General features: G+C 48.8%; 1 long non-coding RNA gene across 1 annotated transcript; it reads right to left on the bottom strand.

The window, feature by feature from the left end:
- Positions 1-1,338: 1,338 nt before the first annotated feature.
- Positions 1,339-17,217, bottom strand: LOC121359150. Its single transcript, XR_005955996.1, has 3 exons — positions 17,191-17,217; positions 7,650-7,702; positions 1,339-2,646 (listed from the first exon to the last, which is right to left on the bottom strand). It is a non-coding gene; the product is annotated as an uncharacterized LOC121359150 (long non-coding RNA).

Below are 17,217 nucleotides of genomic sequence, written 5' to 3'. Positions count from 1 at the left end.
ATTTCTGTACTTGTGAATACTTGGGCTCTCCTGTAGGAGAGTCTGAAATGGGTTGTAGAGCTGTTACCTGGGCCAGTCACCAAATGCAGCCTCAGAGAGAGCAGCTCTGTAAGGGCAGGCAGGGCACGTGCAGAGTGACCTAGGGGAGGCAGAGCCCTGGTCCCTGCCTGCTCCTGTCACAGCATGGTCTGACAGCAGCGTGGCTTTCCTGTTTGCTGTGTCATTGGAGGGCATCCAAAAAAGCAGCAATCCATGGCCCTGTGCTCACAAAGGAGGAGCTGTGACTGAGCTCAGTGAAATATCTCCCCACATGTGCCAGAGACTCTGGGGACCTTGACAGAAGGAAGGTCTTAGTTGAAAGAATGAAATCCAAGTTCAAAGAAAATCTAAACCACTATTGTGATTACAAAAGAATATAGAGCACTGTGGTCCCCTGTGGTGCTGGGGTCACCGTGTTTTTTCAGCTCTCCACAGGCAGATTCTGTTCCTCCCAGTAGGTCTTTGAGAGCTGCTGAAAACTAACACAAGCTCTGGGAGATGTGGTGAGTGGGCTCTTGATAAACTGCAGAGAAACTGTATTCTTGCCACAGAACAGTGACATTAATAGGTCTAAAAATGACTGTTCCTGTGAAAGAACTTCTATTGTTCAAAACTGGATTTTTTCCAGGAGGGTTAGACAGCCATTGCTCCAGAGGGCCCACCTAATTTCTCCCAGCAATGCAGGGACATCTGCTCTCTACTCAGCTATTTCTGGGCCGCCAAGGTATCACAGAATCATAGAACAGCCTGGGTTGGAAGGGTCCTTAAAGATCATCTAGTCCCATCCCCCTGCCATGGGCAGGGACATCTTCCACTAGACCAGGTTGCTCAGAGCACCATCCACCCTGGCTTTGAACACTTCCAGGGATGGGGCAATCACAACTTGTTCCAGTGCCTCAACACCCCCACAGTGAACAATTTCTTCCTTATGTTCACCCCAAATTTAGCCTCTTCCAGTTTAAAACCATTATCCCTGGTCCTGTTGACATGCCCCAGCTGGTGTGCTGGGAGCTCCTGCCTCCAAGCATGCACAGCTTTGTGGGAGCTTGGCTCCCTTCCCCTGCCCATCCCGGGCTGCCTGGAGGCTCCCCAGTGTCCAGCTGTGCTGAAGGCAGCTGCAGGGAAGAAAACTGGGCTGTGAGTCTGTGTGCCAGGGGTGTGATCTAGTGCCCCCCTCAAGGCATCCCACCTGCCATCCCCCAGGGATGCATCCTGCTTAGTCTCTGCAGGTACCACAGCATGATTTTTCATGTAAGCCAGAGAGCCTTTTTCAGAACATTTGATGCCTTCACTGAGGGCTTCAGAGTATAGATGGATTTATTTGTGTTTCACAGGTCCCAGGAATCACAAAGTACTTAAAATACAGCATCTTAAGAAGTGTCCTGCAGTTCTTTCTTGCATTTACATGTAGTAAAAATGTAATCTGATGCCTTTTATGCTTCAGCAGAAGATAGAAATAAAGTATTTTTCTACTTCTGATAATAAGCAGATACTCATAATATGTTAACACGCAGATATAATAAAAGCAGAAACCCAAAATACCAGGCTTCCCTGTCTAGGAGCACTGAAAATACTATTTCCTTAGGAGAGAGAAATTTCTGGTTTACTTTGCAGTCAGCTAATGGTAAAATGCAGTGATTTTTCTTGTAGGACAAGAAATATTAGGGAAGGGCCAGGAGTAGCAATTCTGAAAACTGATCCCAAACAGCTGCTCTACATGAGCAGGCAAATACCTGTTGAGGAGGATGACTGAAATGGGGATGTGCCTCCTGCTTTCACTCCCATCACTGGGATGGATCCATGCCCAGGTAGGACACCTATGCTGGGACCCTGCCCCAAAGGGATCATAAAAATCCTGTGTTCCCTGATGGCTCCCAGGAGCCTAATTTGGCAGTGTGGTGGGATTTGAACTCTGGGATTACACTGCCTATGCACCAGACAGTGGGCTCAATCCCCTTTTCCTCTTATCTCCCATACTGGGGAGCAGATTGAAAGAGATGGTACCAAACTCAGACCTGGACCTGAGGCTTGCACAAGTGCAATTTGGGACATTCTAAGTGGCAGAAAGATGAATTTCATTCAACATCCCCTTAAGTTCTGGATGAGATGATATTGCTGCAATTTTTTACTAGGTTCAAAGCAAGATCATCCTTCAAAGCACCACATTTCAACCCCTCTAGTATGACACTTAATTCTAGTACATGTTCATTTAAAAATAGCATTTAGAAATGAGCTTCTAAATATTGATTCTTAAGATGAATTGGTCCCTCTTCCGGTGGCACCAACCAGAAATCAGCAGCTGGTGAGGATCTTCCTGCTCTCACTGGGAGTGGATCAGGTGAGCTTTCTCCTCTGTGCTTCCCGAGCAGCCACGCTGCCCCTCATGCTCCAGTCCATCCCCTCCAGCAGCCACCTCTCCCGTGCAGTCCCGTGGTGTCAGCAGCAGCTCTGCTCAGCGGGGCTCCCAGGCTCGTGCCTGACATTCTCATGGTGAGGAGCTGGGCTCAGCGGCAGTACTCCCGCTCGATGCTGGCCATGAGCTCCTCCTCCGAGCAATCATACAATATTGTGGACTGCCCCAATGGCTTCTTGCTGCTTTCTGGGCACCTAGCATGGAAGGGAATGAATTATTGGTGTTATGAGAGAGAATCAGGCTCTGAAGATACAAGAAGATCCTTGCTTAGTTTTTTTTTGTGAATGGAAAGATTGAGCTGCATGTGGCTCGCTGAGACACAGATACTCTGTCACGTCTAGTTCCCACACCCCACTGGCACATTGCCTGCTGACATTTGCTATCACTTGGCACCAGTTCAGTCTGTGTGTTCATTACAGTACAACCCTTACAGTGCTCCAGGATCAAGCTCCCAGAATCTTTCGAGTTAGGCTCCAGGCCCAGCTGAAGGACAGTGTAATCTTTATGCTACTTTTAAGGTTTTATGCAAAAAGAGATTATTTTTTTTTGTATTTGTAAGGGATCTGAGTTTCAACCAAAATACCAATGCAGCTCTTTCAAACTGCTCTTACAGCTTTTGTTTCCTCATCAGCTCAGCCCTCCCATGAGTGGGAACTCATGTATGACTCAAAGGGAACTGGTAGGGGGTTTATGGGTGTTATCAGAGGTGGTTTTTGTTGGGTACAAGAGAAATCTGTCCCTACCTGCATAAGGAAGAACAGTGACAAGTCTTCTGCAGGCTTTGACCACTGTACCTCAAGCTACCAATTAAGCCTACTGGATCTTGCCCTCCAGGACAAGAGAGGAGCCAGCAGCTGACAGGTGAGTGCTCCTCCTTGGCCTTGTAGAGGTCTGGGAGGTGAGCAAGCCGGGCTGTCCGGCTTGGAACACATGACTCCTTGGAATGGAGGTCATGGTGAGGTGCAGAGATAAATGAAGACCTGAGCTGGTAAATCCAAACTGTAAAGTGCTCTGCCATGCCATGTCAGCCAAGACTTTGTGACCATCCACCAGTGAAGAACAGTAAACAAGAAATAAATGCTTCGGTTTTGTGTGTCAGTTCATTGCCAAAGAGGAGAGATTTTCACACCCACTAGCATGGCTCCAGATCTGTCCCAGACTCATTATCTATTAAATTCCTCTAAGGATGTGATCTATCCCAACCATCGCTCTTGCAGCTGGGATGAATAAAATTCATCCATTAGCATCCTTTAATGAAAAAAATGGAGGACCTGTTTACTAGACAAAATCACAGAAACTGCCCCAAAGCAGGTATGTAAATGCAGAATCAGAATTGAAGTAAAGAACCCTGAAATGCTTTTCTAAGGACACTTTCTCCTATAGAGGAGGTGATTTCATACTGCTCTCCTTGGGCCAGGCAGCATCCTCAGGCTCCTGTCCAGCCCAGCTGCTCTGACCACGCTGTTTGCCATGCCCCCCGTGTGTCAGAAATAGCCTGGTGTTTTTCCTGGAGTCACCTGATGGCCAGCTGGTGACACTGGGTAGTGTAGGTATGCTACAGTTACTTACACTGCTCTATGCCCTTGATGGCAAGTAAGCAGTAAGCAGGATTTAGCAACCGGACTCTTCTGCTTATTCCTTTTATTCATTTCCCTGCTGAGAGCTGCAGGGTATCTGATTTCCACTGCACCAGGTAAGATCCGAGAACAAAGCTACAGGTCCAAGAGCTTGAACCATACAGCAGCATTTACAAAGCAATAATGGGAAAAGGAAGTGCAGAAATCTGAGTTAAAGCACACAATTTACTGATTTAAACTCTGCATTGTGACAATCCTCTAACTAATTTTATGTTACGTGATGAATAAGAGGCAGAGCTCCTGGCAGCTTGCTTGCAGGCCCACAGAAAAGCCATTGTTTCTCTTAGCAGTTACATAATTTCCCACTGTTAATTATTCTCGATGCTTTGGTTTGCATGGAGAAAATCTCCAGGTACAACTCGTTGAGACACAGATGTGCTTCTGAAAAAAACAAAAGCAGACTCCACTTCCTATGCACACCCCAGAAATGAGAGGAAAAGAGAGAGCTGCATTTCTTTCAAGAGCAAAGGAAAAGCAAGCTGCTCTTCATAGTATTTCTGTATTTGTGGCAAAGTTCTGTATCATTTAATACAGGAAAACTGAAATAAAATAAAAAAGGAGAGCTTTAATCCGGATAAAAGGAGAAACTTCTGCACTCTGAGGACAGCAAGCAGAGGAACAGGCTGTGTGGTTGCACAGGCTCTATCCTTGGAGGCTTTAAACACCTGATGGGATAAAGCCTGGAGCATTCTGCTCTGACTTCACAGCTGATCCAGCCTGGAGCCAGAGCTACGAGATTGGAGTGGAGACCTCCTGAGGCCATCCCAGCCTAAACCTCCATCTCAAAGGCACGTTGGTGCAGCTATTTCTGCTGATCCTAGAATTCAGTGAGCAGCTGTGGCAGGGAAACCCCAAGCTCACGATGTGCACAGGACACAAGCTGGTGGACCACAAGCCTGTTCCCATGCTCCTCCAGCTGCTCCAGCAGCAGAAGAGGCACCTTGGTCCTCCTGTCACCACATGCCAGGGCTGCAGAGCCTGGCTTCAAACACACTGAAGTCCACCTGAGGGCTGTTAGACCTCCCAGCCAGGAAAATAACAGGTCAGCACCTTGAGTGGAAAGATTTTCAAACCCCAGATGTTCTGGGGAAGGAGAGAAATCTGTGAAGGAGCAAAGCTGAGAGAGAAGGAGTTAGCTGAAAAGCATACAAGAGGGGAATTTGCAGTGTGACAGGACAGCAAGGAAAAAGAAGGCTAGTGCAGCTCCATCAGGATGACTGGGCAGGCTTCTGGGCACCTCACTGCTAAAATGTTCTTAACAGCTTGGAGGGAGTTTAGAAAGCAGCAATAAAAGTGATTTAAGAGGCTGGAGCAAAGCAATTTAGAAAAGAGGAAAACAAAAAATGTGAAAATGTGCTCCATTTCAGCTACAGGCTTGTCAGTGTATAAAGGTTCTTAAGGGAAGCAGGGATAGTTATGGGTAGGTTTTTTGTTAAGTGTAAAGACAATGAACTATGCAATGTGGAGAAGGAAATGCAAAGGATAAAATTAGACCAACAGTGAGCAAAACCACCTTTGAGCAAGATCCCAGCTATGGGAATGGCTGTCAGTGCTGTATCCCTGGTGTCAGGCAGGTGCCTGGTGTGGGGGAGAGCTGCCTGCAGGCTCTGTGACAATGGCCCTGATGGGTGACTGGGGTGACAAGCTCCCAGGCACAAACCTGAGCTGAGTGGCTGAAAACTAGGTTGGGGTGAATCTAGGCCAGTGTTTTTTATCATTTTGCTGAGGATGGACAAGTCCAGGGTTAATCATTAAAATGCCTTCTGCAAGACCTAGCAGCTGAAAAATGGGTCAGAACAACGCCCTGGTAACTCTGCCAGTGACACGAGCCTTGGCAGCAATTATAAAATCATTCCCGTGTGCCTGGGCTGTGTCATCCACCCATGAACTACCAGACGCTGGAGAGCAGTGCCCAAAAGATTTTGGGGGAGGGAGGATGAGAGGTAACAGCCCAACCAGGAGCACATCCAAAGTATTTACCAGGGGCTGGTTCAGATGCTCATGTGTGCCACACAGGCATGCTCTAGGACAGGAGTGCACGCCCACCTCTACCTCGCGTGACTGCGTATCTAGTTCTTCTTCTCCTTCCTTGACATTTGCTTCTCCTTTAATTGGCTTTATGGGAATTTCTTCAGTCAGCAACTCTATCAAGACAAGGCTGACTTCTGCTGTTTGTAAAGTGTTCACCTAGAATGATTCCAGCCACAGAAATGTGAAGGATGAGACACCTACGCATGCACATTAACCTCTGTTTCCATGGCTTGATTTGATTTTATTTGACTTGATGTCTTCAAAAATTTGTTGGGTGCTGGGCCATTTCCAAAAAAATGTTTGCATTGTTCTTGCCAGCAGAAATTGCAATTCTGCTTATCTCAGGCAGTACAGGCACTTCACACATGAGCTGCGCTATGGGACTCTGCAGCAGGTATAAAGTAAATGTTATTGAAATGAAAATAATCTCCTGCTCTGTCATCCCAGATCAGAAAACATGTTCTGCTGTCTCAAACCTTCCCCTTGCATGTCAAAGAGGGTGGGAGCAGGAAAGCTTGGCAGGGTGTGAGGGGCCAATGGGACCCTGGGGCCAGGGAGCTGCATAGGGGCCTGGCAGGGCTGGCTGTGCACCCCAGGAGGAGACTGCTCAGTTGCCATCACAGCCCAAAGCCCTCTGAGGATGCTGGAAGCACAGGAGAGGTTCAGGTCCCTGCGAGAGAACCTGTACACGCCTTGCCAGGTGGGGAGAGCAGCAGTGGGAGGGCAGAGAGCAGCAGGGCTCTGCTGGCACATCCAGCAGCACTGCTGGGCGTTAGCAGCTCACAGAGCCCATGACCAGGATGCGCAGATGAGTCTGCTCCTGACTGCTGCAGGAGCACAGGGGCTGGATGACAGTCAGAGCTTAATGCTGAAGAGAGTGGCTCTTTAACGTAAGGAGGTGATATTTTAAGATGGTTTTCAAGCCTGTGCATTTCACCTGGCTTTTTTAGTATGTGTCCCCATTCCTGGTGCAGGCAGACTCGGAGGCTCACTCTGCTGGGCTGCTTTTGCTTATGGAAAATTTCAGATTTGTTTTGTTTGGCACCCAAAGCAGCAGGTCCCCACCATTCCCCCATCCCCGAGGGGGAAGTTAGAGACTCATGTCTCTAACTGGTGTAGCACTGGAGCACCTGATGGGCTTTCTCTCAAGATTCTTGGGGAGCAAAGAGATGTTATTCTCCTGTTTCACAGAGCCCACAGGTGAATCAGGGCCTGAGCTCTTAGTTGGAGCAATTCTCCACAGCTTTGCACTAACTACTCCCAGGTGCCTCTCTGACACATGGACATCCCAAATTCTGATTGCTCACAACCTCTATACTATACTTGAGCTGGAGCCTGAGTCTTTTCAAGCAGCACCTGATTTTTTTTAATTTGCAAATAAGTAAAAGGGCAGAATATTTAGGTCTATAAACCATTTCACACCATTCCCAGCCCTTTTGCATAGTGAGGAATGCAGTAATAGCATAAAGGTCCCTTGTTTCCGCTTGCTTTTCCCCCCTGAAGATACCATGAAAGCAGGGAATACTCACTGCTGGTCAATGTTGTTGTTCTCTGGGCCTGGTGGGTTCCTGGTTGACAAAGCCTAGGATAGAAGACAAGACAGTTAAAACACTTTGAAGTCAAGGAAGGTGATTCTCCACCTCTACTCTGCTCGTGTGAGACCCCACCTGCACTGCTGCATCCAGGTCTGGTGTTCTCAGCACAGGAAGGACATGGACCTGTTGGAAGGAGTCCAGAGGGGGGCCATGAAAATGACCAGAGACATGGAGCACCTTTCCTGTGAGGACAGGCTGAGGTAGTTGGGGTTGGTCAGCCTGCAGGAGAGGAGGCTCTGGGGAAACCTTATTGCAACCTTTCAGTACTTAAAGGAGCTCTATGAGAAACACGGAGAGGGGCTGCTTACAAAACCTGTAGTGACAGGACAAGGCACAATGGTTTTAAACTGAAAGGGCAGATTTAGATTAGATCTTAGGAAGAAATTTTTCCTGTGAGAGTTGTGAGGCACTGGAAGTGGTTGCCCATAAAAGCTGTGGCTGCCCCATCCCCGGCAGTGTGCAAGGCCAGGCTGGATGGAGCTTTGAGCAATCTGGTCTAGTTGAAGATGTCCTTGCCCATGATGGGGGGGGTTGAAACTAGCTAATCTTCTAAGCTCCCTTTCAAGCCAAACCATTATTTCTTTCTATGAAACCTATCTCTGTCTACAGTAAGGAACATGTCCTGGTTTCAACCCCCTGGTTTGGTTTAAACCCCCAAACAAGCTCTATGGAGACAATACAGGTACAAGAGACTCTCCTTTCCTAGCCCTGTTCTGCTGGTTCTGTTTCAGCACTCAGGACAGCTGGGGGGCTGCTGGCTACAGAACCAAAATCCCTGAATGCTGACCTGTTAAACCTCTCAGTTTTCCATGAATGCCCACTGTGCCACCAGCTGCAGGTAACAGTATGAAAATACCTGCTAAGGGAGGAAGTCACAGTAACATCAATCCAATTTTCACCAGACAAAGATATTTCCTGGAAAAATTATCAATCTGGGCTGAAGCATCCATCTTCCCTATGCTGGAATTCCCAGGCTTTTAATGGGATACCTGGGGAGCAACCAAAGCCAAACCTAAAGGTATTTAAAATGGGCGCAGGGATGGGACTGTTTGTCCCCTGCCGGGCCAGTAATAGAATGAACCCTCTGTAACCAGGCACTACTGAGAATAACATATCTATCATCTTTTTTACCTTTTCACTGTATTCTCGCAGGGAAAGGGAGTGGGACAGGGACATGGTTTTGCATCTTGGCTTGGCAATATTGTTTCTGAGGTGCAGTCCTGAAGCTGGTGGGCCTCCCTCCTACAAGCTACCCTGAATCCCACAACACTAACAAGTTAAACACGTAGCACCAAACCAGGGCCTTCCAGAAAACAGAAATGAAAAGCTGTTCCATCAGTGTGGAAAAGAGGAAAATATTTTCTGTACAAGAAAAAAGGAAAGTGTCTTGGTTTGAAAGACAGGTATCTGCTAAGGATGGCAGGAATGGAAATGGAAAATGTAAACCCCTTCTCTCTGAATTACTATAATTTTGAAATTAAGGGGCTCTCAGGCAAAGATATGAGGATAAGAACAGCAGTTCTTTCCTAGCAGGTATGATAAAGCAAATAAACAAACCCTGGCACTAACACCAAAGAGAACCCACAGCCAGGCCCAGCCGCCTCGGCCGCGGCGCCTCCCCTGGGTGCAGTTCCGGGCGCGGCCGGCAGGGGCGCTGCTGCTCCGGCGGCGGGGCAGGGGCGGTGACTCCCGCGCCTGCAGGGGGCGCTGTGCGCGGGGAGCACCCGGCAGTGGCGGCTGGGCCCACACGGGAAGGGATGGAGGAGAGGCTTTGCTCCACAAACCCTGGGGCAGCCGGTCCCGGTGCCCCGGCAGGACTCTGGGAAGCAGCAAGCTGGATGTCTCAGCAGGCAGGGGGTGCGGGGCTACAGTGCAGCGAAAGCTCAGTGCAGTGCCAAAGAGACAGCGGGGCAGGGCAGTGGCAGCCTGGCTCCCAGCAGGGCAGGGAGAGGCGAGCTGAGGATCCCGGGCACCCGAGCAGACGGTGCTGCTCCCTCTTTCAGTGAGGTGGGTGATAATAAGGTCCCAGTTCAGTGGCTGCTCTCACGAGCAGAGGCTCACCCCACGGCAGAAGAGGCAGCTCTGGGCTGGCTTCGGCAGCAGCAGCGAATTCCCTTCCCCAAGCAGCAGCTCCGACCGTCCTCCGAAGCCAAGAGAGGGCCAGCACCTGCCCCAGCCCTGTCCTTTACCTGCCCGATTGTCACAGAATCTCTGCCCCTCAGAGAGAAACTCCCAGGTAAGAGAAGTGCAGCCAAATGCCCTCCTCCCCTGAGCTTGGCCACCTTTTTTCTCAAGTACCCAGTTGTTAGTATTTCCTAGCAACTTATGGAAAAAAAAAATCCCTAAGTAAAAAGGAACAAAAGGAAAGAAACCTAACCGCCAAGAAGAGGCAAAGGAACCAGGGAGAAGTGTGGAAAAGCTTGGAATGCAGAGCTATTGCCTGTTCCTCTGCTGTGTTTCTGCAGGGCTGGATGGGATCAAGCGATTCCTAGTAAGATCATGCATATGCTCTTAGAATAGCTCCGACCTGTGCTGCCTCAACGTCATGCCGGGACTGCTGCTGGAAAGTGTGGGAGCTATGGAGGGGCAATGCCCCACCACAGGCCCTGCTGGTACAACAGTGATGGCTTCACACAGTTTTGTGCCAATTAAAATCCGTTGGTATTGGTCAGGCTTGCGTGTGCCATCCACTGGGTAGAAATGTCCACCTGGGTGTCTGCAGGTATTGCATGACACCTGATTTTAATTTGCAAGGACATTTTTTCACTACACTCCTTCCTCAGCTGCTTCTCATGGGGAACGGACAGGAGCTGAGGTTTAAACACTGTGGTCTCAGACACTGTGAGGGAAACGGAGAGATGTCTGGAACCGAACTGCTCAGCTCTTCCCTGCCTCTTGCAAGGGCTTTGTGCTGCTGTGGTCACCTTTGGCTCCCATGCTTCAGCAGGTGAGGAGAGCTCCACCAAGGACACCTCTCTCATGGCTCTGGGTGAACATCTCTTCCAGGTGATCCCTTAGTAGCTTCTGTTTCAGGAGCCAGGAAAGTGATCTGTTATACACAGTATTTAACATCCTAGCTGCTTTTGTCAAAAAATGACAAAAGATGTTGCCAGTCTTTCATAGACTTTTAGTGTAATACCTGTCAAAAAGAGTACCTTTCAGAAGAGTCCCTGCTCTTTGGCAACACTTTGTTTTCTCTGGAAGAGGCTGAACTACTCTAGAGATTCTGGGTCCAAGTGGAGACAAGAGTATGTGAGAAAGCTGACAGTGAGGTAAGACAGTTCTCTCCTGGTTATTTACGATTGTTTCTTGGCACTCTCCCACATGTAACAAGAGCAAGAAGCAGTGCCAGGAGAACAGCGTGCCGAGCTCCAATGGCTGACTTCTCCTGGGACTGCATCCCATGATGCAGCTCCTCATCCATCATCCTCTGGACTACTGTTACAGCCCGAGTTTCCTTCCACCAGGTGAAGAACATTATTCATGCTCAGCACCAAGGAAAATAGAGTTCTTTAGGAGTGCTTTGATGATGTTTTTCCCACAGTGCGAATCCAGCTTCCAATACTTCTGTGCAAAGGATGGGTTTGGATCATTCTAGGGAGGGGTTTGGATTGTACGGTAGGTTGTCTGTTTTTTCTTCCCTTGTGGCTGACTCCTCCATATTACGAGCTGTACGTGTTGTGTGGGTGGAAGACAGAATTAATTCGTCATCAGGATAGTACAGCTCTGGTTAGCAAAATCTGCTTCTCTGTGCAAAACCTGTTCCCACCTTTTCCAAGGGATCTGTCAGCAGCAATACTTATTTCCCAAGAGAATTTGGAACTGGCACACGTACGTTTCTACCAACATTTCATCCAGTGCATGAATCAAAAATGGTGGCAAGTGAAAACAAAAGGCACCTCCAGCCTCTGCCTTCGAGAGTCTCCATGTTTTGGGAGCTGCTCCCAATTCCTGCGGGCAAAGGAGACACCTGGCTGGCGGTGCCCGGGTGACACCGTGTGCCGGGCAGCAGGCAGGGCGCGGAGCACCGCTGCCGTGGGCTGAGAGACACAATAAAAACTGACCCCACCCAGCCGCCTGGGGATTGCTGTAATGGGTATCTTGCAAGTTCAGCAGATAATTAGTATTAGCCCTTTATGTGGGTTAGGATGATGTGCATGTCAGGACACTTTAATATTATGGGTTCCTATCCTACAGCTAAAGAAGTAATTGCTGGCCTGGTTGGCCTGTGTCCTGGTAAGAGCTAAATGAAGTCAGCTTCTCCTTTCTGCAGCTTGCAGTCATCTTTTTATTACTCATCTAGACCGTGGCGTGTCTCCCCGTTTTCCACCCCATTCTCAGCACAGGCATCTTGTGCTGACGTCTGCTGTGCCACAAAGCCCCACATCACCCCCTCCTCCAAGTTTAAAGGCTTGGATATTAAGCTCACCCAGCACGTACCCACTTTTAATTTAATGTCATGACACGTGGGGTGAAAGGGTTTGACAGTCATTGCTCACACAGTTCAGCCATCCTTTAGGGCAGCAGCTCCTGGGAGCAAGGCAGAGCTGAGAGCTGGAAGCAAGAGCTATTTTTCTCTGCTGCATGCATAAACCAGCACTCCTGGGGTGCAGCTTCCCACTCCCCCGAGTCCAGTGCAAGTTCCTCATGGCCCCGTGAGTCCTTAACCCCCTACTTTCTCTGTCAGCTCCAGCAGCTATGAATAAGCTGGGTGAGAACACCCTTTCCTGGAACCTTCCCCAGGGTGATCTGGAGCTGTGTACCTTTGGAGGCTCTAGAGCTGATCCCAAGCTGCACTGAAACCAGCCAGCTGCAGTCTTGATGACTAACATCATCTCCAAAACTGAGAGGCCAAATTCAAGCTCTCTTTGAGATGGTTCCTGTGCTGGTCCCTAAGCAATACCCAGACATTATTTGAGAGACTACAAGCTGGTCCTAACCAAAAATCATGCCAGCTCAGTGGGGCAGACCATCATGGTCCAGTGCCAGGCAGCTGCTATGGTACAGTTTACCAGTATGGATACAGCCCTGGGATGCAGTAGAAATACAGACTCTGCGTGAAGTTCAGGTGCAACTCACATCCAAGGAGTGACTGAGCCACGTTAAGTATCTACACAGGAGCAGTGTAGTCTCTGCCAGTGCTGGTCCATGGGGTGTGGTTTAACAGTGCAGCATTTCTGAAAAATGTATGCCAGTGCCTCTTTCCCTGCCTCCGCTCCTCCCAAGTCGCTCTTCACAAACACTCCATGAACTGGACCAGTGGATCAGTCTGAGCTGAAATGCCAGCCCGCTGCCGTGGCAGGGAGGGAGGGTATCAGCTGGAGAGCCCTGCAGGCGCAGTCTGCAGGGAGCACGGAGGGCTGAGCTGGTACCGCAGCAGGGCAGCAGCCCAGCAACGCCAGCACAGGACTGGGGCTGAGACAGGCAGCACTGCTGGAGTCAGCCTCTCCAACCCACTGCCAGCTATTGCTGGCTAAAACAAGCGGCTTCCCTAGGGTGCCAGTACGTACCAAACGTGACGCAAGGCCCCAGCTGCACCCCAGGCAAAGCACTCAGGCAAAGCACTTCCAGCTTTGCTTTGGTCTGCAGCAACATCCTCTGGCCAGCGAAGGAATTAGGAGCAGGCGGTGGACGGGAAGTGGGCAGGGATGCAAGGAGTTCCCACGCTTCTCCTCTCCTGCCAACTAAAACAGCAGCTCCCAGCTATTCTGCACATGCCCTGAGCGTACTTTTTAGATCACAAATAGTTTCCAGGGCAAAAGCCACCCAGGCTCTGCCAAGTGAAAGGGGGGAGTTGTGGAAAATACCTAGTCAGCAGTTTTCCAGGTCCAGGTGCAATACAGCTGTGCTGGGAGGGTGATGCTGGCTGAGGGGACAGCACAGCTCACTGCTTCTGGGCTCTGGTGAAGTTTCAGGTGCTCTGAACAAGACAAGAAATATAATGGGTAGAGAGGGAGACCTTTTAACTCAGCAGCCGCCAGATCTACAACTGGACATTGACTGCAGAATCTGAAATAATCTGACTTTGGGAAGTTCAGGGAGTCCCAGATATTCAGCTGGAGATGACATTTTCTAAAGGCCCCATGCTCCCTGTGAAAGTGTAGCACAATGTCTTGATTCAAGAGCATTTTTGACTATTAAGACAACCAGGAAGAAAATGTTGAAATAAACTGCTAACAACGTGGAATCAGAAAGATCAAATTTCTGTTTGAGGGAAGCACATTTTAACAAGAGTAGAAAAATAAATCTGAGTTCCTGTAAGACGCTAATGGGGAATGGCATTTCATGTCCCTTCAGGACCCTTTTGTGTTTGCAGCTGGGGATCAGCCAGCCACGAGGTGACGCTGTGCCACATCAGTCTGCAGAAAAAACATCTGGCTGAAAAACTCAGGCAAAGCTTTGTACACTTGGGTGTTTTAAAATTATCTGATAGTCCCTCTAGAACTTGGTGAATACACCCTCTATCTGTGTTGCTCCTGTGCTGCAGCTGAGGTGATTTCCTTCATGGAATCACATCCTGTCTCCAGTCAGGAGGAGAGATGGTGCCATGGAAAAAGTTGTTAAAACTGAAACCCTAACATGTCTGTATTATTCCTCCATTTCAGGAAACCAGTGGGGAAATGCCTGAGGCCACGGCCTCTGCCCTGGCTTCCATCAAGAGCTGCCACCCCTGCTCTGTGCTGCAGCAGCACTTGCAAAACCTCAACTACATTTTTCTGTCTTGAGCAAAGAAACAAGGAATAGCACATACAACCATCTGGAATTGAGAGCAAAGCTGAAAATGGATGTTTGATGCTGACAGGAGGTGTTGGGGTCTGCTCTGAGGCATGTGCAGGTTTCCAATCAGGATTTGGTTCCCAGCCTGCTGCTGTGATATGCTTTCATCCTTTTTGCTCCCAAGCACTATTTGAATATAATAAAGGTTGCTCAGGTCTTTAAAGGCAGCTGCATGCTCCACCAGCCCTTGGTGGCCTGACTGCCCATCAGTGCTGCCAGCTTGCTGCTGGATGGCAAATTGTGCCAGGGTTCAGCTGTGAAACACAACACTGATGCACATCATGCCCAGGAGAAACCCAGCTGTGACAGCAGAACGATGAGTCCTGTTTGCAATTCTGCTCCCTTCTGACTGGTATCAAAGGTCTCTTCTATTCCCAATGTCCAGAATCTGCTCCTCCAGGGGCTATTTCTCATCAGACTTCCTTACTGTGATACCTCCTTGTTGCCTTTCCTCTTCCTGCCTCACCTTTCCCCCATTAACTCTGCTGAATTAACTCATCCTTTCTTCTCTGAAATGTCTTTGCTTATCCTCCAATTTGGACGACTGAACAGGGCAAAGCAAGCAAGTTCCTACCACAAGACAGAAACTACAAATGACTTGAGAAGGTGGCAAGACTGAGAGAAATTGCCCTAAAATTACCAGCGATGCAATGAATCTGATATCCCTTTCCAGAAACCTCCTCCCCCAGCCTCCTGGGAAGGGTGAGACTGCAGTTTGCACAACAACCTAGAAGACTAAACTGCACCCAGTAAACAACCAAAGCCTGGTGCTGCCAACAGTTTCCTCCCTCCTTTTCACAGGCTAGTGACTTTTTAGGCCTCAAGGAGTCAGAATAGTAAGCCCATGACTGCTGTCTCTGCCATCTCAGGTTTAGGAAAATAAAGTGCTACCAAGAAAAGCTTCAAGTTTGCCCTGAAGCTACCTGAGACTTCTCTTGGATGCCTTTTGTATCTTTGAAAACTACTGGTAGCTGTTTGCTGTCTTTGTCTGGGTGCAACCAGAGCTGTGAACTTTCTCCCAAAAATGAGGCAGCAGCAACAGCTGGATGAGGAGACACACAAGATGCTCAGCATCACTGCTGCCTCACTGGTGGCACTGCTGTGTGCTGCACACAACTTGGTCTCACTGGATGATCAAGGCTCCACGTGCCTGTTCCTGGCTGAGTTCTGAGGACCCTCATGGACATGTCTGTGCTGCAAAGCTTGACAGCATTCCCAGCCTGGGTCTGCACCACAGCCTGGGGTGGCCGAGGTGATGCTACAGGTTCCTCACCACCATTTCTGCCAGAGAGGGAAGTCTGAAGCAGGGAGTGGGGCACAGTGACCCGCACACTACCCCAAGGGCCACATCTTAAATTCCTCAGCCTCTATAGTTTGCTCCTTGTCATTAGTTCACTGGTATCTACTGTCGCAGTGAAATGTCTCTACTGGCATTAGAAAAGAAAGATGAGGGCAACTCCATTGCCTTTCTGGTATGTTATCACCCAGAATATACATCACTTCAGAATAGGGCTAAGATACTGATTTATGCACAGGAAAACCCACTGCTCATTAGAATTATTAAAGATACAGCCATGATATTCACATGTGGAAAAAGAAGGAAAATGAATATCAGCAGCCTCTATTCCCGTAAGTAAAGATAAATGGGAGAAGTCAGGAGGACTACTCCTAAATGACAGGCCCTCGGAGGAGAAAGTAGTGCTGGAGTAAGCTCCAGTCATTCTGCAGGAGGGTTTGGAGTTTAAAGAGCAAGGAAAAAAATATGTCAGTACAAGATCTCTGTTTTTTTCCTTCAATTTCCAAACCTTTGAGGATTTTCTTCAAAACCTGTCTAAATAAAGGGTTCTCTTACAGAACGCTGCCAAGTTTCCTAATGGAAAAGTTAGTTTGTATTAAAGTAATCCTTAACCCACGGATGTACAGTTCAGTGATGGAAATTATACCCTTCTAAATAGAGCAAAACTGAGGCATTCAATGCAGAATGTTCCTGCGTCCTAAATACTTCTTTCACTTTTTAAATGTATTACTTTATTCTGACAAGTTTTGTGTATCTGTGGAGAGCAGTGTTTATATCTAACAAAAAACAGCTTCCAAAGCCAAGCTAAGATGAAAGATGTCGGTGATATATGCTGCTGATATATATGCTGCTGTTATTCTTGGACTGGAAAAAAAGCCCAAAAGATAAATCTCAACTCCCTCGGAAGCAAATCCATTATTTGTTAAAGAAACTGAAATGTGCCTTTAGGAAGAACCAGACTGCAGTTGCATAGGATTGGCAAACATTAAAGAGCAGCTTTATGTTCACATTTTAAACCTTCTGTTTACAAGCCCGACCCAGGAAAAAGCAAGAGCCGAACTTTAAAAAGTCGACCTATTTCTACAAGTCAGGAAAAGAAACTTCCAGTAGCACCGGGAGACCGAAAGACGGGATGGCCCCTCTCGGGACCGTGTTTCCCTTGCACCGGAGACTGAAAACGCAAAGAGAGCAGCAAAGAGAAGACGCAAAGAGAGATCGAGCCTGGCTCGCAGCGAAGATCAAAAGAATTTAACGCCGCTGATGTTCGGAGGAAGCCACGGGTGGCGCCGGCTGCGGCGGGGCTGCCCAGGGCGGCGGGGACACCCGGGCTGGGCTGCGCTGGGGGCCCGGAGCCACGGCCGGGAGGGTCGGGGGTCCCGTTCGGGACCGGCGGGCACTTACCGCCTGCTGCAGCGGGGCCCCGCCGCC

This window comes from Pyrgilauda ruficollis, unplaced genomic scaffold (assembly GCF_017590135.1).
Source record: "Pyrgilauda ruficollis isolate IOZ18807 unplaced genomic scaffold, ASM1759013v1 scaffold42, whole genome shotgun sequence".
Taxonomy (NCBI): domain Eukaryota; kingdom Metazoa; phylum Chordata; class Aves; order Passeriformes; family Passeridae; genus Pyrgilauda; species Pyrgilauda ruficollis.
This window is presented reverse-complemented; position numbering and strand designations above follow the sequence as displayed.